The sequence below is a fragment of the Ochotona princeps genome, chromosome 1 (genome assembly GCF_030435755.1).
Source record: "Ochotona princeps isolate mOchPri1 chromosome 1, mOchPri1.hap1, whole genome shotgun sequence".
NCBI lineage: Eukaryota > Metazoa > Chordata > Mammalia > Lagomorpha > Ochotonidae > Ochotona > Ochotona princeps.
The window spans coordinates 83,311,940-83,337,783 of record NC_080832.1 but is presented as its reverse complement, the minus strand read 5'-3'; the positions used below and the strand labels follow the sequence as shown (position 1 = coordinate 83,337,783).

At 37.7% G+C, this 25,844-nt stretch overlaps 1 protein-coding gene and 1 non-coding gene across 2 annotated transcripts in view; both read left to right on the top strand.

Moving 5' to 3' along the window:
* Nucleotides 1-25,844, top strand: part of KCNQ5 (potassium voltage-gated channel subfamily Q member 5) — a 558,133-nt gene that overhangs the window by 284,637 nt on the left and 247,652 nt on the right. The window lies entirely within an intron of this gene.
* On the top strand, nucleotides 5,114-5,224 carry LOC118758392 (U6 spliceosomal RNA). The gene has a single exon (XR_004995687.2). It is a non-coding gene; the product is annotated as a U6 spliceosomal RNA (small nuclear RNA).

Sequence of the window (25,844 nt, the reverse complement as noted above, 5' to 3'; positions counted from 1 at the left end):
CTTATGTGTAATATTAAGTTGCATGATTCAATTTTATTTCATTTCTTACATGTGTCTAACAAAATTCTTTTCAAATTTACTGAATTTAGACATTAAAAGGACCTTTAGTTTGCTTTCTTATTTATAACTTACAGTTGAGGAAAGAAATGTTGCACAGTGACAAAGATAGAATAGAAACTATTGCCAATGAATATAATGCATATGCTGACTGTCGTAAGAATTATCTTTGGATTACTGTCATCCGTGAATCACTCCTATTATTTTATTTACAAGACAGACACAGAGAAAGTCAGACAGACTCCCATCTGCTGGTTTGTTTCCTAGATGCCCAGCAACCAGGAACTCAAGCCAAGTCTCCCACATGGGCAACAAATATTCAATTGCTTATACCATCAGCATTAACCTTCCGGGTTATGTATCAAAAGCAAATCCAGGGCCTGAGCCCAGGGAACTGGGAGAGGGTGTTCCAAAAGCTTGTAACTACTACACAAATCACTTGACCCTTTTAAACCATTCTCTTTCTGGTCATTCTTTACCTGTGTAGCTACTTAGGTGTAGACATTTGTGAGTTAAACTCTCTTATTTATAATAACTCTTAGAGAATGAGAAGAATTGTTTGTGGATATGATTGAAACATGTAATATTTTCTTATCCATACTTCTTTACCTCTTCTGTGGACTTTCTATTCCTCTTACTGACTCCAGAATTCAGACTTGGCTGCTCTGAGTCTTTGAACACATTTGCAAATGAGAAGTTGAGGAAGGATAAAAATGATGATGAATAACAACATACCTTTAAAGTGGTGAGCATGGTACTCACTCTTTGAGAAACAGATACAGGCTTTTACCAGCTTCACATCAGCTAATGACCTCAAGAAGCTGTAGGTGGAAGAGGTACATTGTCTAAGACACTTACAAGGGGCATGAGTAAGAAAAAGGCCTGAAGATAGAAGCTCTCACGGGGCCTGTACCCCTGGCTCCATGGGGTGACAAGATGGGTCTCTACACAGCTTTGTTAGCTGTACCAAATAAGGAGCTTTGTGCTTTAGACCATCCATAGAAAACTATGGAAGATTTAAAGAAGGAAAGTGACAAGACCAGATTTATGTTTTGGAAAAATCCTCGGGCTTTAATGTGAAGAGTGGACAAAAAGTGGTGTAATGGGTAGAATATTTGTCCCAACACAAAACTGATGTGAAAATTCTAAACCCCAATGACAGAGGAATAGAAGATCGATCATTTGGCCGGTAAATTAGGGTAAAGCAGTTCTTCTCACCATGTAAAGACACAATGAGAAGTAAGAAACTTGCAACCAAGGAAAGGGATCACACCACAACCCACTATTCTGGCACCTTGATCCCAGACTGTGAAAAATAAGTTTTATTGTTTACATAGGACCATGTCTTTAAGACTTTGTTAGCCTTCATGAACTAATACAAATGGTGAGGGACTAAGTGATAAAAAAAAAAAAAAAAGACACCTAAAATTATGCCTAAGCCTAAGTGATATATAAATCATTGCTGAGTTTGCGTGTCAGCAGCAACACAAATTGTGACTCTCTCACAGAAATCCAGGTAGATAAAACTTCTTGGCTAGCATGGCGGCTTATCATTCAGTGTGTTGGGATAAAGCATCCAGTGCAAGTTGGCAAACCTGAGAACATTTTATGTTTTCATGTTGTACTGAATCCAGAGTAAAGGAAAAGTTCTCAATTTTGTTTGTCAAGATAACATTTCATTTTTAGCAGTTTCCCTTTCTTAAAGATGCTGAGCTCTTCCCTTACTGAAGTTGCATTACTTCTGGGCTGGCAGTTTTGCTGATGGTTTCTGTGCTCTGGAAAGCTCATCCATTCATTTTCCATTTCCCCATTTGGAATTGCACATTTTTACTATCGTTCTTCACTGTAAGGTTGGCATGATCAAAAGAGGAAGCGATGGGAAAACAAACATTCATGATTGAACACACCTGGTGAGCTCTTACAGTTATTTCTCTTAATCTGTGGTGTAATCATCCCAGATATTGGCTAGTAGAGCTTGGATCTGATCCAGGAATATTCACCATCACTCAAAACACTTAATTATTTGGAAGAAACCATGTGTTCTGGCAAAAAGGGTTATTTACTCTTAGATAAACAAGTTCATGAAAAATTAACTTTTCAATAAAAGCATTAATGGCTTAGATATTTTTACTGAAAAATAGATACTTCCACTAGAGAACAAAACTTTCCACCTCCTCATTAATCCAGTGTCTGGTTTGCTTAGTTACAGAGTTGCTGTTGGTCGTTTTTGCTAAAGAGGTTTGTAACCTCGTGTGATAGTAAATACTCAAACATCATCATATTGATTAGGTTTAGATTTAAGTCATAGGGTACTATAGATTGGCAACTTTGGACAAGGTGTCAAACTTTTATGAGCTTGATATCATTCTCTTATTGGTAATAGTTGGTCTTGGAGAAATGCTTGAGTAGTTTTATCAGAATATTTTTTTTTTGAAAGAAAAAAAAGCTAGTGCAGTGACAGACAAAAAGACGCAGTGAACTTTTTTGATCATTCGATCAAGTGAAAAAGTTATAAAAGGATGTTTTTGCTATATTTAAAAATAGTAGATAGACAGCGCTATTTTTAAAACTAACTCAAGAGATAATTACACTGGTATTATTTGAGTTTTATATCACAACTCAGAAAATTATTAAATTCCTTAAAACTGACACCACCATGTTTTTCATTTAAGATATAAACATTAAGCATAATGTATCTTACATTAAAATTCTAAAATGAGCAGGGCCCGGCAGCGTGGCCTGAAGTCCTCGCCTTGAACACGTCGGGATCCCGTATGGGTGCTTGTTCTGGTCCCGGCAGCTCCACTTCCCATCCAGCTCTCTGCTTGTGGCCTGTTAGGGCAGTTAAGGATGGCCCAAAGCCTTGGGAACTTGAACCCACGTGGGGGACCTGGAGGATGTTCCTGGCTCCTGGCTTCGGATCAGCGCAGCACCGGCCATTGTGGTCACTTAGGGAGTGAAACATCGGACAGAAGATCTTCCTCTCTGTCTCTCCTCCTCTCTGTATATCTGACTTTGTAGTAAAAAATAAATAAATCTTAAAAAAAATTCTAACCTGAAATGCTCAGGTTAATAACTGCGATTTGAAATTTCAAGTGTATCCATTTTCTATTTTCACACCACCAGTAGATTTCAGTTAGGCTTAATCAGCGGCATTGTTGGTGGCAAACAAACCTAAGGAATTCTCCAGTTAGCCTTTGTAATAAAGAAGTTCAGGCCTAAAATAAATTGTCAAGACTCCTAGGTCACCATGAGAGTATTAAATGCCACTGTTTTACCCGAGTATTCTCTTAGTGCAGTTGTTCCTGTGATATCCTGGGGATTTGTGGGATACTTGCAATGGCAAAGAGTGTGTATATCCACAAATACACTAAATTACCTGCAAAAATGACAGCTACATGGCTCACATGTGTCATAATTTGGAAAGCACATAATTTTGACTAGTAAAAGGAAAATTCATTCAAAGTTGTTACTATTCAGCTGTCTCGTGTCTATTTTCATTTTAGTATTTAGCAGTTTACAGTGTTAATAATAATTTTTAAAAAGTTGTTACTATACTTGAATAGTGTTTTGTTATGTGCATTCCCAACCAACATTATTTAAAGTCCATCTGCTTTATTATTATTATTGTTATTATTATTATTATTGTTTTATGATATAGTTCCATTGGTTTTGCGATTTCCCTTAGCCTCTCCCCTAAAATTCCCTCCCACTGATTTTCCCTATATTAATACAGTAGTATAGTTCTTCATAAACAGTCATAAAACCATCTTTGCAGGCATGGACAATGGCAGAGAATCCAGCATCCTATTGTAAAGATATAGTTAACAGTTTCATTAGGAATCCATCTTTAATCTGGTTGAACAGATGCATACTGCATTACATCTTCACATCTGGAAAGTCTATCTGCTTTCGTGTGAATTTTTTAGAAGCTTCAAATGGTGTAGGGGGAAAGAAATATATTTTCTTTCTAGGCCTCAGCAACAAGAAGAAATATTAACAAGACAAAAGCATACGCATTTGGTTAATATATTTTCATGACTTGAGAGGCTTTATAAGGAGATGGAAGCACAAAGAAAAAGATAAACTTTATGTGCTTACCTTTGGTGAAGAGTGAACAGTCATGGTGAAATATGGTGGGAAGACGAAAGAATATAATCTGATGGTAGTAAAATAGCCATATTTGTGCAGATTCTTCTCTGTGTACCAGGTCTACAGAAATTAAGATGCCCTTTGTCTTCAAGTATAAAGAAGGCACCTCTGGAATGAGGATCTTAATAACGTGCTTCAGGGACAAAGGGCAAGGTGAGTGTAAGAATGACTTTTCTGCTTCTGCTGCTTTGTCAAGCACCAGGGTGCCACACATATTTGTCCACAGTGTGCTGAACCTGTCAATGGAGTTATTGTGTTTGAAAATCATACTAACTCAGTTCAAGCTTGGGAAGAATGTAGTGAGAAGTTTGCTAAAAGAAAACAATAAGGAACTAGAGAAAAAGTTATTAAAAAAAGTTAGATGTGTTTTATCTTAGTGGTGAGGGACAGGGCAACAAGATTTTTAGCCTGAAAATGAGTTTACTACCTTTTCAGCAGTAGAAGCGCAGGATGGTATTTAACTAAGCTCCGCAGAGAACTGTCTAAGGACCAGACGACCCTGGTAAACTCAGTCTCTCCAATACTAAGGAGCACGCGGGTAGAGGAGAGAGCTGGTCTGTCGTGTTGAGGTACCACCTTCCCACTGACACATGTGCCATGCCACGGGGCTCTCTTTCCTATTTTAAGTGTAAAAATATAAAAACAAAAAATAACAAAAGTAGGTTTCAAAAAGAATGCAAAAACAAGCAGGGTTATCTCTATTGTTGTGACAAAAGAAGTATGAAAACTTTAAAGCGCTGAAAGATAAATTTTGGATTCTTTATCAAGGAGAGTGTCCTATGGGGCTATGCTGATGGGCAGGCTTTTCAGTCATTGGTAACCATGGGAGAGCCACTGACTCATCTAGGTCGTGTGTGAGAGCGCAGAGAGAGAGAGAGAGAGAGAGAGAGAGAAAGGAAATAGAATGCTCTCTTTAGCAGCACATATACTAAAATTGGAACAATACAGAGATTAGCATGCCCCCTGCACAAGGATGATAGGTAAGATAGGGACCAGGGGAGGTACAAAGAGTCTTAGAAAGAACAAAAGCTCAGTAGATTTCCTAGTTGAAGCAAACAGGCAAAGCTTGATGGATAAGCACTTGTGCATGTCTAACTCTTCCCCTTTCAGTTGAGACCACTGACATTTCAGTGGCTCTGTGTTTTCAAGAAAGATGCGGAGTAAAAGTTGTAAGAATGATGCAAGAATCAGTAAATAGAACCTATTAATTAGAAAAGGTACAGGGGTTGAGGTTGCTTAGTCAAGAGACGGGATGCTGAAAGGAACAACTTAATAATGGCTCTTTAGCAAAAAGCAAAAAAAAAAAAAAAAAAGCTTTGAAAATGTAGATCTATTTTACCCCACACTGAGGCAAATAAGGAGAAGTAGCCAGAGTTGGCAGCAAGATATATTTAGATTAGATATGAAGAAAGACTTCTCAGTTACAAGGCATGTCTATTCTAATTATAAGGAGTGTATAGCTTGGCTGCTTAAGATGCAGTCTGGCTTCAAGGATGTTTTACTTCTTGCTTTGAAAAAGCTTCAATAACTGTTGGTTAAGGGCTATATCTTTCATCCCTAAAAAAAAAAATAAGATTCTCAAAAGACACCTATTGTAAGACTGGAGGGGAGGGAGCTTGGGAAAGGGGAGAGAGACCCCAGTACCTATTAAACTGTGTTATAAAATAATTTTTAAAAACAAGAAATTTATCAAATTACTTTATATGGGATAATTTTCCTAAATTCCTCTCAAAATAAATACTTCTGAAGTCTCCCTGGAAATAAAAGACTCCGTCTTGAGTACTTAAATTTGTGGAAAATATACTTTTAATAAGTTCTTCCATTATTTTTAAATATTTTACTTATTTAAAAGACACATTTTTCATCTGCTGATTCACTCCCCAACTGACCACAGCAACCAGGGCTCAGCCAGGCTGAAGCCAACTCAGCACCGGACTCCCAAGTTGGTGGCAGGAATTAAGATTTATGAGCTGTACCCTGAAGCTTCGCATGGTGCACAGCGGCAGGAAACTAAATCAGAAATTGTACCAAGACTAGAACCCAGGTACTCTAATAAGAGATGTGAGCATCCAAAGTGGTGTCTTTACCATTGTGTCCAACATCTGCCTCATGGAATACTATTTCCTAAACCAGTAATGCATGAGTGTGCTTCAAAAAGTACATGGAAAATTTAAACTAAAAGATAAGCTAATTTTGGTGCAAAATTTTTGAGATGCATGCATAGTTTTTCATGATATGTATTTTCCATAAGTTTTTTACTTGTGAATTTAAACATTTTTTATGACAAACCGAATTCATCTTGTTATTCTACTTCTACTAGCTTTTTGAAGTCCTCTCCTAGTGTCTGTCCTAAGAACTTGAAAATGTAAAGCATGACAGAGCTTTCCTGTATGTGTCCCTTACCTATGAATGCACGCACACACACATGCATACCCACACAAAGGCAAACTCACTAAACTTTAAGTAGTCGAAAACTTTCCAACTATTATTACAAAAATAGCACAGTCATTCATTGTACATTTTTTCACACCTAGTCTTTCATAATTACGTATGTAAGATAATGTATTTTAATAATAACAAATGAAAATGAATCAAGTATGAAAGGTGAAATCCAGATGTGCATAGATACTTCCAGAAATGGCAATCAATAACAACATACTCACCTAAGCCAGTGTTTGTGTAATAATTTGAAAACGAGCAGAACTCCATTCATGAGTTGCCAATGCAACTCCCTCCCTAGACTGTGGATAATAAGCGATTTGGGTTTTTATTTTTGAAAAATCACTTTAAAGCTTCAGACATCTATATAGAATTGATCCTTAGGAGAAAATTCATTCTTTAGTTTTAAATTATTAAAACTGAATTCTTCCACACACCTCTGAAAACTATGGGGACAGTACAGAATTATTGATAGTCTTTAGAACAATGATTTCTCATTTTACGTCTTGTTCCGGCCACTTTATTCTTTATATAGGATAGTTAATGGGAGTCAATACCTAATACAAAGCAGAAATGATTCAGGTTTCATCTCAAATGTTTCATGGCTATAACCCAATAACTTCCAAATACTATGTTTGCCTTGAAATATTAAATACATCACTGATAGCATCACATGCTCTTGTACACTTCCTACGGCAATAAAGAAGGAGAAAAATCCAAATGAGCTGAAGGGGAATAAAGAACTGGGACTGGGCTGGTAATAAAGAGAAGGGGGAGTTCAGGAGATGCCAACTCACTGCTCCTTGCATATTTTTCCTGTGTATGACACTACTTTCTAAGCGGTGTCAGAGAAGAGTGTGTGTGCATTCACTTGATTATTTCATCCATGGATCTTAGCAGTAAACCTGCTCTAATTTGGAAGGGAAAACGTTTTCCCTGTTGTCAGTTCTACTGATGTGGAAAGGAATTCTTTCCTCTTAGGTCTCACTCTTCAGTAAATCCCAAGTTTTCTTACATAACTGCAGCCTTCTGTAAAATTTGATTTAATAATAGTGCTTCTATTTACTAAAAGATTTGTTTTAATAATTATGTTAACAATGATATATTAAGAAAGAGGCTGAAAGAGTATTCTGGCTTTATTTTATTTACACTTGAATAAAGTGGGAGAAATATGTAAATTCTCAATGCCAGAGTTGTCTGATCTGTAGGAACATAGCTTTCATTATACATGGATAGATATTTCAGCAGGTTCCTGGAAAATGTAATTCAAAGGTCATTTAATTTGGTGCAGAAAGTTCTGAAGCTCATGGATAGTTTTCATAATATGCATGTTCTGTGAACTTACTAAAGACTTCTCATGTATTTGACCAACTCTAGTGATGAAATAGTGCCTGCAGGGGCCTCCTATTGCATCCCAGTAAGGGTGCCTTTCCCAGGAATCTTAGATGAGTACTGCCATTCCAAGACAAATGAGAGGGTCTCCGTGGAGGTTGGGAGATTAGATGTCTACCAGAAAGGATCGGAGGCAGTCTCCTAGTATAACTCATGGAAGAAAGGAGAAAAATCCACCTCTTTGCTGAGTCATTTCTGCCTCTGGCAGGAGTGTTTTCCTTGATGATGAACAATACTTCTGAGATGCATCCTCAAGGGTTGGAAGTTTCAACATCTACAATCACTTACTGGACTGCTTTGACAAGCTCTAGGAAGACCTTTACTAAAGACCCCTACTCCTCATATAGATGCCTATCTAGTACTTCCTTTGAATGTTCATTTCCTAGCCTTCTTCTTGTGCCATGGAAGAATTCCTTTGAATGAAGAAGGCTTTCAGTGTTCACAAACATCCATGGGAACTGATGTGCTCAACCACCTGAAGGGGCAGGCGCAGCCACTCCCGAGGAGCCCAGGTTACTAAAAGAAGAGCTGATGGTGAAGGAAGGTGGAGAAGTTGTTTCAAAATTGCCTCATAGTCTAACCAGGGACACCTTTGCTGCTATTTATCTCCTACAGTACGTGACAGAAACAGGTTAGAATGAGTAGATCTTGAGATAGCATGTAGCTGGTGGGAAAAAATGCCAATACTTATTCCTTGCTTACTCTCCCTTTTATGTCATAAATTGAAATACTTTTCAAAAGAATGATCATAGTAAAGTTAAAGACATTTCTTAAATCTCTTTGTTGAATTGGGAACATCAAGGCCCTGTAGGGATTTTGATCTGCTACAGAGTATGTGAGATTTAAGATCTCTGTTTTCTTTTTTTTTAATTTATTTTTTTTTATTCATTAATTACATTGTATTATGTGACACAGTTTCATAGGTATTTGGATTCTCCCCACCCCTCCCAAACCCTCCCACCATGGTGGATTCCTCCACCTTGTTGCATAACTACAGTTCAAGTTCAGTTGAGATTCCCTCATTGCAAGCATATACCAAACATAGAGTCCAGCATCTTATTGTCCAGTCAAGTTCAACGTCGTCTTAGGTATACCCTCTCTGGTCTGAAGGCAGAGCCAGCAGAGTATCATCCCGAAGATCTCTGTTTTCAAAAGGTGTTTTCCTAGACAAGAATGCAACCAGAAAGCCAGAAGCCTTCCCTCCCACCCCCCCCCTTTTTTTTTTTGCTCTATCAGGTTACCGTAAATATTAATGGAACACATTTTTGCAGTCAGGATCAGGGGATATCAACATCAGCGTTACTGACCTTTGGATTAGGTGATCCTTCATTGTGGAACTGTTAGATGTTTTGCAACATCCTAGCCTTCACTTCCTGTGTGCAATAGCACTCCCATCCCAGATTTCTGACAGCCCAGACAGTGCCATATGTTCCTAGGGGAGGTGTGCAAGGCTAGCAAAGAGAAATCTGTCTCTAATTGAGAAACGTTGCTCCAAATTAAACTTTCTACACTAAATTACCTGTATCACTGTTTTCCTTGAAAAACAGCACCTTGGGAACTGATGCATGCTCTCTGCTTTTTTTTTTTTAAGATTTATTTATTTTTATTACAAAGTCAGATATACAGAGAGGAGGAGAGACAGAAAGGAAGATCTTCCGTCGATGATTCACTCCCCAAGTGAGCCGCAACTGCTGGTGCTACGCTGATCCAAAGCCAGGAGCCAGGAACATCCTCCAGGTCCCCCACATGGGTTCAGGGTCCCAAGGCTTTGGGCCATCCTTGACTGCTTTCCTAGGCCACAAGCAGGGAGCTGGATGGGAAGTAGAGCAGCCAGGATTAGAACCGGTGCCTATACGGGATCCCAGCGCATTCAAGGCGAGGACTTAAGCCACTAGGCCACTCTGCCGGGCCCTGCTCTCTGTTTTTAAAGATTCCTTCTACATATTAGCATACTAAATTATGTTAGAAGTCCCATTTGACTTTGCCTACACCCATGACAAACTTCAGCATGAGACCACTATGATTATTCTTTGGAATTATTTTTCCTTGAAACACTTTTTATAAATGGGCTTTTATAAAATTCAGAGTAGCAATTTGTTTTATTATTTAATGATTCATTGCTTTAAAATCAAACATAAATGTAGTAATTTTATGAGTACATTTCAAGATTGTAAGAATGATCTTTATATGATGAGAAATAAATTTCATTTATTTTAGAACTTTGAGAATTTGGAGGGAAGTCAGAGCAATAAGAGAAGAAATATCTGACAATGACGTTCCTAATCAGAAGTTAAAAAAAATTTTTCCATAGGGAATCAAATGCTAGCAGTCTTACATTCTTCTACATTCCAGAAAGGAACATTGAAGCCAAAAATGCAATGCAAAGGAAGAGGATGATAGTGTCTGACCTAGAGAGCTCCCCGGTAAACATCTGGGCGACTGTCTACTGATTGGGAACCACTGTCATGCATATTCTGCCATGATACTGTATCATGTGTGAAACAAGTTCAAGTAAACAAGTGGCAAATATGTACAGAGATTAGGACTAGGAACCAGATAGACTATGTGAGGAGCTAAAGAATGCTCTCTTCTCCCCTTGCATATTGTTTTCTCTTCCCTCTTCTCTTTTCCTCTTTTTTAACCCCATTTTTATCATTATTATTATCATTTTGTGATACAGTTCCATAGGCCCTGGCATTTCTCCTAACCCCTCCCCAAGTCTACTCCCCACCCACTTAGTTCCCCCATATCATTACAACAGTATAGCGCCTCATAAACACCCATAAGTGCATTATTGCAGGCAGGGAAATGACAGAATCCAGTATCCCATTGTCAAGACATATCCAATAGTTTCATGGGAGTCCATTCTCGATCCTGAAGTGGAGATGCACACTGCACCATATCCTTACATTTGGACTTGTAATTCTCCACAACACAGTCACTGTAAATTCCTTCAAGTGAAAAGCCACAAAACAAAACCAACAGAAAAAAATTAAAAATTTATAAAGCCGTGAAGTCAAGCAATATACGACTGAGTATGATAGTCTCCATTACACAACTACTATACATCCCCTTAAGTGAGAAGCCACAAAACAAAATCAACAACAGGAACAAAATAGAAATTTGCAATGCCATGAAGTTAAATAACATGCTACTGAATGACTAATGTTGCAGAAGAAATTAAAAAGAAAATCAAGAACCTTCTAAAATAAGATGATGCTACTATGTGATCTATGAGTCAGTGAATTTAATGAGAAAAAAAAGTGTTTTGAAGAAATGAAACTAAAAACAAAAATGTCAAAATCCATGAGATAGTTTCCGCTGGTCTTTGTTGGTGAGCTGTATCTCCTGTAGGTAACAAATAAGTGGGTTTTGTTTTTTAATCCATTCTAATAATGTTTGATTGATGGATTTACGCCATTTACATTCAGGGTTAATACAAATAGGTGGTCATTTGGTCCTGTCATTTACCAATGGATTTTTTTTGTTGATTTAGTCTTCTATTGTTGCTCACATTTGCCTTTAGTTTTAGTGGGTGTTATTCCTTTTCTCTGCCAAGAGAACATCTTTAAGTATCATTTGTGAGGCAGATTTGGAAGAGGTGTATTATTCTAACCTTTCTTTATTGTGGAAATATTTTATTTCATTTCAAAGACAAAGGGAAGTTTTGCTGGGTATGTTATCCTGGGCTGACAATTTTTTGATGTTAGAATCTGGAATATGTCACTCCATTCTCCTTTACCTATAGAGTTTCCTGAGAGGTCAACTGTGAACTAATTGCCATTCCTCTATATGTCAATTGATTTTTTTTCACGAGCACGTTTTCCCTGTCCTCCTGCATGTTCTCCTTCACTTTACTTTCCACCTCTGTATTTTCTTGTTCCTCTTTGCGCAGTCTTCTATTTCCTAACAGTTTCTGCTTATAACTTCAATGGTTGATGATTTTGCTCCACCTTTAGATGGATTGTTCAAAATGACTTGTGTCACCACAGCCATGTAATGGAGTATTTGGTCCTTGAGCGGATATTTGCCTCTAGTCCAGTCCTTTGACACCAAGATAGATGGAACATACAGAACATCAAAGATAGCCTGATCATTGATCCACTGTTCACTGATGTTCACTGTTCAGGATAGTGTTTAAGGAAAACGTGAATGAAGTGGAAAGTACAAAATGTAGTTATTATAACCCACTTCTGTGTTTATAATAGTATCTGATGTGAACCATTACAGTCATAAAGCATTTGTTCAGTAGTTGAGTATGTCAAATGCTTCCCTAAGTGCTATTTGATCACTCACTCACTCTCATTACAAATGAAGAGGCAGATTTAATCATTCTCTTTGAGAGAAGTTCGGATCCCAAGTAGCTGATAAATAGCAGAGACTGGATTTAAACTTCAGTTTAAATTTAGAGGTCTGGCTCAATGTCTATGCTCTTAATTATTCTGCTAAGCTGCGTCTCTGGCATATAAATAAATATATATACACACATATATATGTATACACATGTATACACACACATATGTAACTATTAGGAACTACATGCCTCGATTGTGGTGTCTTGGCTGGAATGATAGTTTAGAAAAGGTATCAGACAGTATTAAATGTGTCTGTGGTTATAGATAAATTGGAAAGTTTTTCTCTAAATGTCTATGCCCAAAGTGGATGTGGTTTTGAAAAGCTCTCTAGTCATTTATGTGAGGATCATTTGAAAATCTGCCTCTTGCTTGAAGCCAAGTGCCTTTAGCCCAACTGCTATCCATCACAAGCTGGGACTGAGTTCCAGCTGCTCACTGACACCGTGTTGTAGCAGCACTGCCTCTTTCTGCATCTACCTAAAACAGGGGGGTGTTCACCTGTGTTAGGGGCTGCAACTCTCTTTTTAAATTGGTTGACTAAAAAGAATGGTTTGACTGCTTAAAATATAATGGAGTGTTTTGACTGTAACTGCTTAAGGTCACCTAAGAAGATCAGACATCTTGTGCAGATCTTTTATATTCTCCATAGCTCACCATATTAATAGGATGATCATTAAAACTGCATCCTGAAGACTTCCACCTGAAGGCTCGAGTCTTATTTTGGAGTCAAGAAATTCTAACCTTTAACATTTTCCTGACATTTACTTCAGTGAAGAAAAATCTCATTGCTCTTTTCTATGTTCTACATTTTTGCTCTGATTTTTATTGGTCCCTCACTCATCTAATTCCACAATGTCTTTTAAAAATGTTTTGCTTACAAATTTTAATTAGTCCTTTTGTGTGTGTACCTAGTTTGATTTTATTATAATAGCTTTATTGCACAATAAAATTTGGGTAAATCAACCATGTCCTTTAGTCAGTGAGCCAAAGAATTCTCCTAGCTATAATACTATTTATCTAACTTCAGTACATTTAATCTTAGGCTCTGTATTTGAGTTTTATTCACTTAGAAACCAAAATTAAGGTTCTTAAATATTTTTCTTACGTGTTCATTATTCTCAATTTATAATTTATTGGGACAGCTAAAATATGGGGCAACACACACACACACACACACACACACCAGGATGTTGTCTTTCTTGACTCACAGAATAGTGAAAAAGGGGAATTTTCATCTAGTTGATCTAAAGAGCCGGAAGAGAAGTTTATACAAGTGTTAGAGCAATTAGCACATGCTTCCACCTTAAGACCGACTAAAGAACATAAGGAACAGTACATGTGTTTCGAAGGTCAGTATAACAATGCAACCTAAGTGAAAAGGAAATAGTAGTGTTTACAAATCCAACAAGGCATCACTAGCTTGGATTTGTGACCCTGGTATTACTTTGTCGATTAAGGATATAGATAAAAGTTTTAACACATATACGGCTCACTAAGCTTTATATGCTTAATACCATTAAAGAATGTTCCTCTGAGGGGACAAGAAGTGGGGCCAGTGCCATTCATATCCTTGGAGCTTACTAAATGACAATGGTATGTTATCAGAAAATACCTCAAAAGAGATCACAGGCTCCCCTGAACCCCCGTGGCCATATTTTATGTAAAAACTTCCTTAAGATATAAGCATCTAACAAATACTCCATCAATTCCAGTGGATTGTTGAGTAGAAGATTATATCACTCTTGTTTTAATTGTCTAGTATACATAGCATTTTAAAATGTTCTAGAAAACTGGAACTTAAGGATGAGTATTTTTGTGCAAAAATGATTTGAAAAACATGCATCCAAAGATAATCTCTGTTTGTATGTAGTATTCATGTCTAAATTTAATTCTGTAAATTAACAGATAAAACATGTATATTTTTGATGAAATATAATATTTATTAGATTGAATACATCAGGGTCTGTGTTCGCTGGAATCTGGAGTTAGGTACTAAACAAAGCTATCCCAATGTGGCGTGCATCTGTCTCAGCCATCAAGTAAAACACCCACCCTTGTTTTGACATCTGTCCATGTCATGCTCAATGCATCAGTCTCAGATGATAGATCCTTATCTTGCATATCTCTGCAAGATCTTTCTCTTCTCTCTTCCTCCTTTTTCCTTTCTAGGTAAGAAACTTCTCTCCTGGTTTACCTAAAACTATAGGATTTCCTAGAATGTGGAATTTGTCAATGTAGTCACAGAGCTGAAGAGCAGTAAAGGATAAGAGTGAAGGGCCCCTTGCAATCCCTCGCCTTTTTTCTTCATTCCCCTGCCTACCCTTTCCAAGACTGTATAAACTTGTGCTCACCATTTGAGCCAAATTCCAATTCTTTCTGTGTTCTAAAATATTATTCATATTAAAAAGGAAGAGAGGGATCTTAAACTATCCATACTTCTCCTAATTTATCATTCCTGGGGCATGATTCTGTGCATCTATTTAATAACCATTTTCTGGGCCCAGCGCGGTAGCCTAGAGGCTAAAGTCCTTACTTTGAATGTGCCCCGGATCCCATATGGGCGCTGGTTCTAATCCCGGCAGCTCCACTTCCCATCCAGCTCCCTGGCTGTAGCATGGGAAAGCAATCGAGGATGGCCCAAAGGCTTGGGACCCTGTACCCGTGTGGGAGACCCAGAAGAGGCTCCTGGCTCCTGGTTTCGGATTGGCTCATCACCGGCCATTGTGGTCGCTTGGGGAATGAATCAACAGACAGAAGATCTTCCTCTCTGTCTCTCCTCCTCTCTGTATATCTGACTTTGTAATAAAAACAAATAATTTTTTTTAGAAAAATAACAATTTTCTGTGAAATATCTTGTGATTTATAAACTAAGAAAAGGTTTACTTTTAATATATAGCAGAATTGGTTGTAACTACCTTTGACTATCTGCTAGTAAAACATTGACCAATATTAATAAGGGAAGTAATTATGTAATTTTTCAGAAATGTATATGAAAAGTTTACCCAACAGACTGGATTAGGGTGTTCTCTTAAGTATCCTATGAATAGGTGCAAAGGGAAGAAGTTTAAGGTGTCCATGTAATGGCACTCTGGAATCTAGCTGAGTTCCCACATGATCCAAATCTGTTAACTCAATAGAAATGCCTATAAAAGTCAGTTATAACAACTGTCTACAATCTGAACCACTTGGCTGAATGCTTTCTACCTCAAATAGATGCTTTTTGCATATTGAACGGTGCAACTATATTCAACTAGCTTAAAACTCAAAGGGGAGGTGTTTTTAATTTAATAGAAAACATACCACTTAATTCTGCCCCCAAAAAACGATCCTTCATTTGGCTTTTGTGAGTTTTATATGATCTTGAATCATCTTCAAAAAAAAACAGCATCTGAGCCATTCGCTGTTAACTAAGTTATAGACCACAAACCTGTCACTAATTTGTTGAGGTTATTAATGTAATACAACTAATCACTTTAGTTAAGATACATGTGAGACATATGGACATTTATAAAAAACTGTTCCAATGATCCTTGGAATAAGGTTAAATGCATCTAATATGTGCTAAAGTTTAATTACCATATGTACTACTACATGATATTGAACATGCATATGTTGCTTACATTAATTGCTTTCATCAGTTAATTACTTTAACACACTTTGGCTTCTGTTCACTTAAAACTTAACAAATGTTCACAGCAGCTGTGGAAGTGACTGAAGACAATAAATGAATAAGTAAACCAATGGTTTACTTGTTTAAATTAAATCTGTTACCCCAAGCTATCCTGTGACTTAATACATTAGAAGAGGAACTTGGGAATCAATGATGATGTAATTTCTATTTTAATCATTGTTTAATCTTGCTTAATAGATACATTAACTTTTATGTATGTTTGCTAACCTCTGCGCTAACCAGGTAATTGGGTCATCATGGTCTGTGGTTCACTTTTATTATGATGGAATTGCTCTGTACTTTTATATAATCAGACATAGCACTAGTCTTTGTACAGAAATATATACAGACTTTCATGCGCGAAGTCCTTAATGACCTGCTTTAATTGGATATTAAACCTTGTGTTTAGAGAGTGATTCAGATAGACAAGTAACATCATTAAATAATGGAACTCCTATTTTTTTATTACATCAGTTTATCTCTCTGAATCTGTGGCAGTTGGGCAATATAATGTGATAATGTACTACTAAAATATCTCATGAATATCTGCTTTTGTGTTGAAGATTATTTCATATTTTTTATACAAAGTGACATTCCAAAATGTCTGGTTAAATGTAGTGTTTTGAACGCACGCATTAGCTTCTGATCCTATTCTGAAACCCCTACAAAACCAGTATAAAAAGTTTTTTTTAATAAAGATTCTAAATTGCTAGTACTCTGGAAGTAAAATAGTGAACATAAACAATACCCCTGGAAAGCATTTGGATAGGTGTAAACTGGCTGAATAGATCCCAGTAAGCTAGCAGCTGGGACAGCCAAGAAGCAACCTGATTTATACCTCAAGCGCACCAGTAGGCTTGCAACTGGAGATGGAAAGTGAGGGTGATAAGGGTCAGTACTTAATCAAACTGCTTCTTGTAAATTAACAGGCAGTTAGATCCCAGACTCCATCAGGAACTCCATTCAATCAGAGTGCTTGATTTTTCCATATTCTGGAAAAAACGGAGTGTTCATTCTCTGGAGAAACTGCAAGAGGGAGCACAACAATGCAAAGTCCAGGCTAGTTGAGGAAAGAATGGAAGATTGAAAACAGATAGGCCAGACAAAATGTTTTACGATAATCCCTCCACACCCATGCTCACCCATTTGAATCTCAAAACTTTGATAAAAGTGAATACAGAGGCAGAACCTTGTCTGGGGAAACTCTGTAGCTCAAAATGAAAGCCCTGACTCCATGAAACAAGAATGGAGGGGTGGTACTCATGAAAGGCCCAACCAGACTGCTGACACTGTGGCCTGCTGGTCTCATGGAGTTCCCAATCTGCTTTTATGATTTATCTCTGGACATAGATTGTATGATCCTAATACTAGTAATGTTAAACATGACTCAAGTCCAGAACATACCATAACAGTGAGAACCAGGGTGTGGGAAGTGTGTGTGGTCGTAGAAGTGAGGATGGCACTGTGATGATGAGAAAGGGGACTATGTCCTGATCTTCCTAATAGGAAACCTAAAGATGATGGCTAGATCTGGCTTTATGATACAGTACGTTAAATGACAGCCTGCAACATTGGTGTCCCATCTTGGCTCCAGGTTGGATTCCGGTTGTCCTGTTTTAATCTAATTCCCTGTTAGTAGCCTGGGAAAGTTATGCAAAATGGTCCAAGTTACACACACATGACTCAGATGAGTTCCAAGATCCTGGCTTCAACCTAACCTGACCCTGGTCATGGCAGTCATTTGGAGAGTGAACCAGCAGATCAAAGGTTCATTCTTTATCTTCTCTCCTGTAGCACATCTGAGTAACTTGGCCTTTCAACTAAAGATACAAAATTTTAAAAGCAGTGATATCTAAACATGAATAAACAAAAAGCAGCAAATAAACATCTTATTTACATTTTCTTTTTCAAATCAGTTCGACCTTAAGATAGTTGACTTGAGAGGAGGTAACTTTATGACTATTCGAATTATAGGCAAGTATCATTTTGAGTAAAGTAACTGGGTATAATGGATGCTTGTATAGTTATTTCAAAAACAGATTTGAAAAGCAGTAAGATAAAGTAGCTACTCTTACTTAGCCAATTTCCTAGAGTTGGTCTTTTACATTTTGTTTTCATGTAGATCCTCATAATTTTCTGCTAGTTTAAGATTGGTACAACCCTAGTAATTCTGACTTTTGTACATCCTACACTACATCTTGTCATATATCAAATAGCCTAAAATGAACCTATATCTTCAATTAAATATATATTGCATGTACTATAAAGCTTAAGAGGGATTTTATGATTTTTGCTTTTTGAACTGTTATCGCTTCAAGGAGCCTATAATAGTTCTTTGTAAGTATTGTGAATTTTCCTGTAATTTATTTTACTCTAAAACTGCTTTTAAAGTGCCTGCAAAATAGTTCTTGAAAATTCTCACAAACTGAGATATAATGTCTTTTTCAAGTAAAAAAGTAAGTATCAATTTACTGTGGCCTATGTGAAGCATATACTCACTCTGTTGTTTTAGAACAGTCTTGAAATAATCCAGTGCTGTTCTTGAAAAAGAACCCTGAGTAAAGCAGTAATGGGGGGCGGGGGGAATGACATGAATTTTTAATAAGCCATAAATTTTTTTTCAGTTTAAAAAATGCTCAGATTGAAAAGAATTCTGAATGTAATTTGCCGTGCTGGCAATTTTAATAATTTCAGTTAAAATTGTAATACATTAGGAGGCGTTAAGAACACTGTAGATGAGAATTGAAAGCAGCTGTGGGATTTCTGTCATCTGTGACAGGACTGTGTGTTTCCTTCTAGAGGAGTCCCTTCCCTGATTTTTAAAGGATGAGCATCACAATCTGCTGGCAGGAGGGGACCCAGAGTGTGTATGTTAGAAGGCAACACTCTTGCCTTCCTGGAGACTCACACCTTGTCTCGGACCACATGTTTAGCCAAGACTCCTTAGCGAGTAGCAATAAATAATCTGTCAGCCTGCCACAGGTAAATAATTGGATTTCATCGTTTCAGATTAGCACTAGAAAGTTAACCGTTTCTTATCTTCTACTCCATAAACCTAAGCCTTAGGATTAAAAAAATTGCTTCAAAAATACAATATAGAAAGATTTCTTTCTCTTTATCGTGTATATTTTTAGTTTATTTAAAATTTTTGTAATGTCAACTAAACCTTGTGAATTCTAAGTGGGGCCACTGCAACTTTTCAACACATATTCCTAACTTAAATTAACCATTCTAGAGCCCAGCGCAATAGCATAACAGCTAAAGCCTTGCCTTGAACACACCAGGATCCCATATGGGCACCAGTTCTAATCCCGGCACCCCTACTTCTCATCTAGCTCCCTGCTTGTGGCCTGGCAAAGCAGTCGAGGACGGCCCAAAGCCTTGGGACCCTACACTCGCATGGGAGACATGAAGGATGTTCCTGGCTCCTGGCTTCGGATTGGCTCAGCTCCAGCCGTTGTGGCTGCTTAGGGAGTGAGTCATTGGACGGAGGATCTTCCTCTCTATCTCTTCTACTCTCTGTCAATCTGCCTTTCCAATAAAAATAAATAAATCTTTTTAAAAATTTGACCATTCTAAGAAACCAGGCTTTCTACTTCCTAATGATTTGATTGTGTTTGGAACTTTCTGTCCTGGTTCTTTCTGTAAAATATCAAACATAAGTATGAGTTTATGTCATCCCACTGCTGAAAAACATTTGAACTTTCTATTGGCCCTACTATGTTTTAGTGTCCATTACCCAGTCTTACCCTTCCTAACCTCTAGCAATCACTATTTTAAATTGATATTGAATATGCACTTTTTCCCCTAACTTCCCCGTATGAGGAAAACATGGTATTTGTCTTTGTGGATATGGTGTATTAAACATTATGGTTTCTAGCACTATCTGTTGTAAATGTAAGGATTTAATTTCCTTTTTATGGTAGAATAATATGTACATAAATATATCACATTTTGACCCATTCATACATTGGTGGACAGCTGGATTGATCCAATTTCTTGGCTGTTCTGAGTATGACTACAGTGAAAATGAGAGCAGTTATCTGTTTCAGGTGCTTATTGCATTTCCTTTAGGTATATACAAAGAAATAGGATAGCTTGGTCATATTAAAAAAATCTATTTGAGAATATTCCATTCTTTATAGAGAGAAAGAGAGACATAAAAATCTTTCATCCACTGATTCACTCCGCAAATGACCACAATGGCCTGAGCTGAGCCAATCCAGAGCCAGGAACTTCTTTCGAATCTCCCACATGGGTGCACAATCCCAAGGCTTTGGGCTGTCATCCACTGTTTTCCCAGACCATAAGCACAGAACTGGCTCGGAACTGAAGCAGCTGGGACACAAACTGGTGCCCATATGGAATCTGGGCACTGGCAAGTGAGCATTTAGCCATTGGAGCCATTGTATCAGGCCTTCCATTCTTGTTTTCACTGAAATTATACTAATTTGCATTTATGAATTTGGAACAGCAATATATTAAGGCTCTCTTTTCTCCCCATTCTTACCTTCATTTATTTTAATCTCTTTGATAGTAGTCATTCTAACTGGAGTGAGATTATACCAAGGTGCAATTTTTTATTTGCATTTCCCTAGTGTCTGAATATCTAGTATTAGCTGTAACATTTATTGAGCAAAGTGTCTACTTCTAGATATGTTTTTAGCTCCTTTGTCAAAGATATAGTTGCTACAGTTCTCCTTTCTTTAAGTTGATTGCCGTAATCCTCTATATTCCAATATAAACAATAACAAATTTTACAACTGAATCTTTTTAAAGAATATTTATTTATTTATTTATTTGAAAGGCAGAGATAAGGAAAGAAAGAGGGAGAGACAAACAGAGATCTTCCATCTGCTGGTTCTCTCCCCAGATGGCCACAATGGCCAGAGCTGAGCTGGTCTAAAACTAGGAACCAGGAGTTTGTTTCAGATCTCCCACATGGTTTCATGGACCCATAGACTTGGCCATCTTGACTGCATTACCAGGCATATTACATGGTGCTGAATTAAAAGTAGACCAGGTGGGACTGGATCCAACATCCCATGTAGGATGCTGGCAAAACAAATATCAGCTTTACCTAGTACACCACAACATTGGCCAATTTACTTTAAAAAAATTATATATATATAAGGCAGAGTTACACAGAGAGAGCAGAAAAGGCAGAGAAGGAAATCTTTAGTCTGCTGGTTCACTCCCTAAACGGCTGCAATGACTAGAACTGAGCCAGTTTGGAGCCAGGAGCTTCTTATAAGGTTCCAACATGGGTGCAGGAGCCCAATAACTTCGATTTTCCATGCCATGAACAGGGAGCTTAATCAGAAGTGGAGCATCCAAAGCTTGAAGTAGCACCTTTGAGATGCTGGAAATGCAGGCAGATGCTTACCTGGCTATGCCACAGTGCCAGTCCCTCAATTACTATTTCGTTTGCAAATAGGAAGGCACTTCAAAAAGTTAATAAAAAAGTAGAATAAAAAAATAAGACTGTGTAGGGCCCAGTGCTGTGACCCAGTAGCTAAATCTTTACCTTGCACATACTGGGATCCCATATCAGCACTGTGTTTTGTACCAACTGCTATACTTGCCATCTAGCTCTATGCTTGCAGCCTGGGAAGCAGTCGAGGATGACTCAAAACCCTGGGACAGTGCACCCACGTTGGAAACCAAGAAGAAGCTCCTGGCTCCTGGCTTCAGATTGGCTCCGCTCTAGCCGTTGTGGACACTTGGGAGTGAACCAGTCAATTGAACATCTTTTTGTTTTTCCTTCTCTTTGTATATCTGCTTTTTCAATAAAAATAAAGTTTTCTTATAAGTAAGTTATTTTGCTGCAAAGTATTTTGAAATCTGTAGGGTTTTTTTTCCATTTTGACATTTGATCATTAAGATTTGTTTGTGCTTTTATTTGAAAGACAGAATCTACAAAAAGAAAGAGAGAGATAGGACGAAGAGAGGCCTTCCATATGCTGGTTTATTCCCCACGTGGCAACAGACAGAGCTGAGCTAATTTGAAGCCAATTTCCAGGAGCCTCTTCTCAGTCTCCCACATGGATGCAGGGGCCCAAGAACTTGAGCCATCCTTTGCTACCTTCCCAGATCATAGCAGGTAGCTGGATCAGAAGTGGAGCAGCTGGGACTCAAACCAGTGTCCATGTGGGGTGTCAGCCTTGTAGGCACAGGACTGGTGTAATACTCAATCATAATGGTCTCATTTTGAGCATTTTAAGACTTCATACTTACTCATCCTTACTGTGACCCAGTCATTGATTTAGCTTTTACATAAGGTCCTGGATGTAATAGTTTTTTCGTTTTTTTGGGGGGGGGGGTGGGAAAGAAGCTATATAAACAGTAAAAAGTAAATAGATTCAATTAAACAAGTGAATCACTAAATATGTAATATCATCACTAAAAATAACTGTGGACAGTCATAATGAAATGGAAAATTCAATAGGGTATTTTAGGAGCAGAGAGAATGAGAGACAAGGTCTTTATTCGGTTACTGGGCCTCTCTAAAGTGACAGTAATATGCTAAGCAAGAATCTGGAGACAAGGCCTTCCATGCAGAGCCAGTAGAAAAGTTAATTACATGTTAAATGCATGTCTAGCGGTGATGGGAATGGTGATATGGTTCCTGTGATGATGAGGAGGATGTTGGAAGTAATGGAGGTTAATGATGATGATGATGAAGACAATAGCAATGATGACAGTATCCATAGTTGTGGATGATACAGTAATACATGGTAGTGGATGATAATGAATAACTCAACAACAAGAAATGCAATGCTTATGGACCCACAGTTACCAAATAACTTAGCCATTTTATTTGACTTCACTGTGCAATGATGACACCAAATGAAAACTTGATTTTAAGCCCCTCACTTCCTATCCTTACAACACTTATTTTGCTTTCCCCAATCCCATTATCTTTAGATCCTTGAATCCTCAAATCTAAAATCCCAACACTTAACTATATCACCATCCCGCTGTGCTCATTTCCTTTTACTTAGCCTAAGTTCCATATGTCTTCTCTGACAGTTGCTTGCAATCCTCTCTCTCAGCAAAACTCTGACTTCAACCATATTCACATACTTACCCTCTCCTACCTAAGTGCCTGACAACGAAAGCACAGTTGAGAAAAGCTCCAACCATGCTGACCAGTCTCCATTTGAAGTTCATGACCACATGGCTCAAATGGGTCCTCACTCCTTTGCTAATTGTACTCCCCAATATTCAGAGCCAGTTGCATCAGATCAACTTTCCTCTGCATAATTAGCTATTTCTTTTCTTCTGCATCATTCTCATTGGCATTTACACATGATTTAATATAATCCAATATCTCCTGCTAAAAAAGAAAAAAGACTAAACACCTTAGAACTCCTGTTCCCACCCAATCTATGCCTATTCCTCTTCACAACAGAACTTCTTAAAGGAGTGGTTGCTACTTCTTTAGTCTCCTGTTCACTCCAGATCATTCCCATTGAGTTGGGTTGTTTTTTTTTTTTTAAGATTTATTTCATCTTTTGTGTCAAAGTTAGAGGAGGAGAGACAGAGAGGAATATCTTCCATCTGATGATTCACTCCCCAAGTGACCACAACAGCAAGTGCTGCGCCAATCCGAATCCAGGAGTCAGGAATGTCCTTCATGTCTCCCCTGGGTGCAGGGTCCCAAGGCTTTGGGCCAGCCTCGACTGCTTTGCCAGGCCACAGGCAAGGAGCTAGATGAGAAGCAGAACTGCCAGGATTAGAACTGGTGTCCATATGGGATCCTGGTGTGTTCAAGGCAAGGACTTTAGCCGCTAGGCCACCACCCCAGGCCAGAGTTAGGGTTCTTACTTCTTCACTGAAATTGATTTTGCCAAATTAAAGACCATCATGATGCCAGATGTCATGACTTTGCTTTGTTCTCCTCTCAGACTACATCATAGCATACTCCAGGCCAATTATCCGCCTCCTCTATACACTTTTCTTTCTCAAATTCTAAGACTGATATTAAGGGTTTTCCTAAAAGGAGGGAGAGGTTGCATATGATTGATTGAATATTATGTTAAACTCCGTCATGTGTCAGCTTTTGAGCTGATAAGCTTATCATTTTTACCTCTGACAAATGAAATTGCATTGACAACTTCTATATGTGGTATCCTAAGTTAATCTGAAATTAAAATGTATGCTAAGTTTTTATTTTAATTATTGAAGTATAAATTCTGGGCCCAGTGTGATGGCTCAATTGGCTAATGCACTATTTCTAAGCACTGGGAATCCATGTGGGTGCCAGTTTATATCCTGGCTGCTCCATTTCCAATCCAGTCCCCTATTTGTGGCCTGGGAAAGCAGTAGAGGATGGCCCAAAGCTTTGGAACCCTGTACTCACGTGAGAGACTCAGACGAAGTTTCTGGCTTTGGATTAGCTCAGCTCAGGCCATTGTGGCCCCTTGGGGAGTGAGCCAATGGATGGAAGACCTTTCTCTGTGTCTCTCTTTCCCTTTGTAAATCTGCCTTTACAGTAACAATAAATATGTCTTTAAAATGTATGAAATTCTGTAGCAAATTCTTTACTTTTGCCGAAATCTCCTTTTTTCTTCTCTCTAGCACAAATGAGTTTACACATGTGATTCAGCCTCTGAACCTTGGTATTGTCATCCTCAGGCTTAGTGATTTCCAGTTTTTAGATTCTGATTTTGCTTTAACATAACCATCATACAAGTGTACTCTCATTCATGTGTTGTTTCTGTCATTTCCTCACATTTTATTTATAAAGATTTTTTTATTAATATAGAGAACAGATTCTATACTTTCCATAGTTACAGAAAGCCACACTTCTCCCATTTCTATGCACCTCCAGAGCCATTTCTCCATTCTCTCTCTTCATCTGTTTTTGCAGTTGTAGTTTTAATTCATTTTCATTTATGCATTTTGCCTAACTGAGAAAGAACCATCGCTATAGGTGTAACTGAGACTGTTACAATCCCCAGAGAACAAAAAGTACAAATAAGACAGCCAACTCATACAAATAACTATTCATATTGATAAATTATACATATTAGCTAGGGTTTTAACAAGTAAAATTTTCCTCTAGTGATTTATAAATAATGCTTCATAAAGGGAACTTTCACTGTAGAGACCTAGAAAAACTTCAAAATTCTTTAATAGTCACCCTTTCTTCAACTTTTTAGATAATTGAATAGTATAGATCTTGAAGTTTCTGTGTAATGTTTTCTAAGTCTAGGAAAAATTCAGCTGCAAACTGAAGTCTATTTCACTTTGGGCAAAGGCCTATGCCATCCTTCGATTGAATCAGCAAGATTTTTTCCTGAGAGACAGGATAACAGACTTCATAGGCATGTGTCAAGTGGAGCTGTGATTAGAGGTGAGCCATGAGAGTTTCTGCCCCAGAATCACACATATATGAAATATAGCACACATTGTTAAAATACAGGCACTGTTGAGCAAGTTAAGCTGTGGAACAATAAATGGTCATTTCCTTTTTTTTCCCCCTGCACTCCTTTTAATGATTCTTTGCCCATATCACTTTTGTTATGCAAATCCTACAGAATTTCCCAAACTAAAAGGTAAGATTAAACAATCAACCATATTAAGGGCTCCTCAGAAAGTGGTGTGCTTCCAAATTTTCTATTAATGGGATAAAATCAGTTTTTAGAAACTCAAACTTATTTCTTCCTTTCTGCATTTTATCATGCATGGGTATCCCAATTTTAAAGTAAAAATCTTTTTATTGTACTGTATCAAGTAAATTCCGGGTTAAAGAAATGAGGGTTTATATTTAA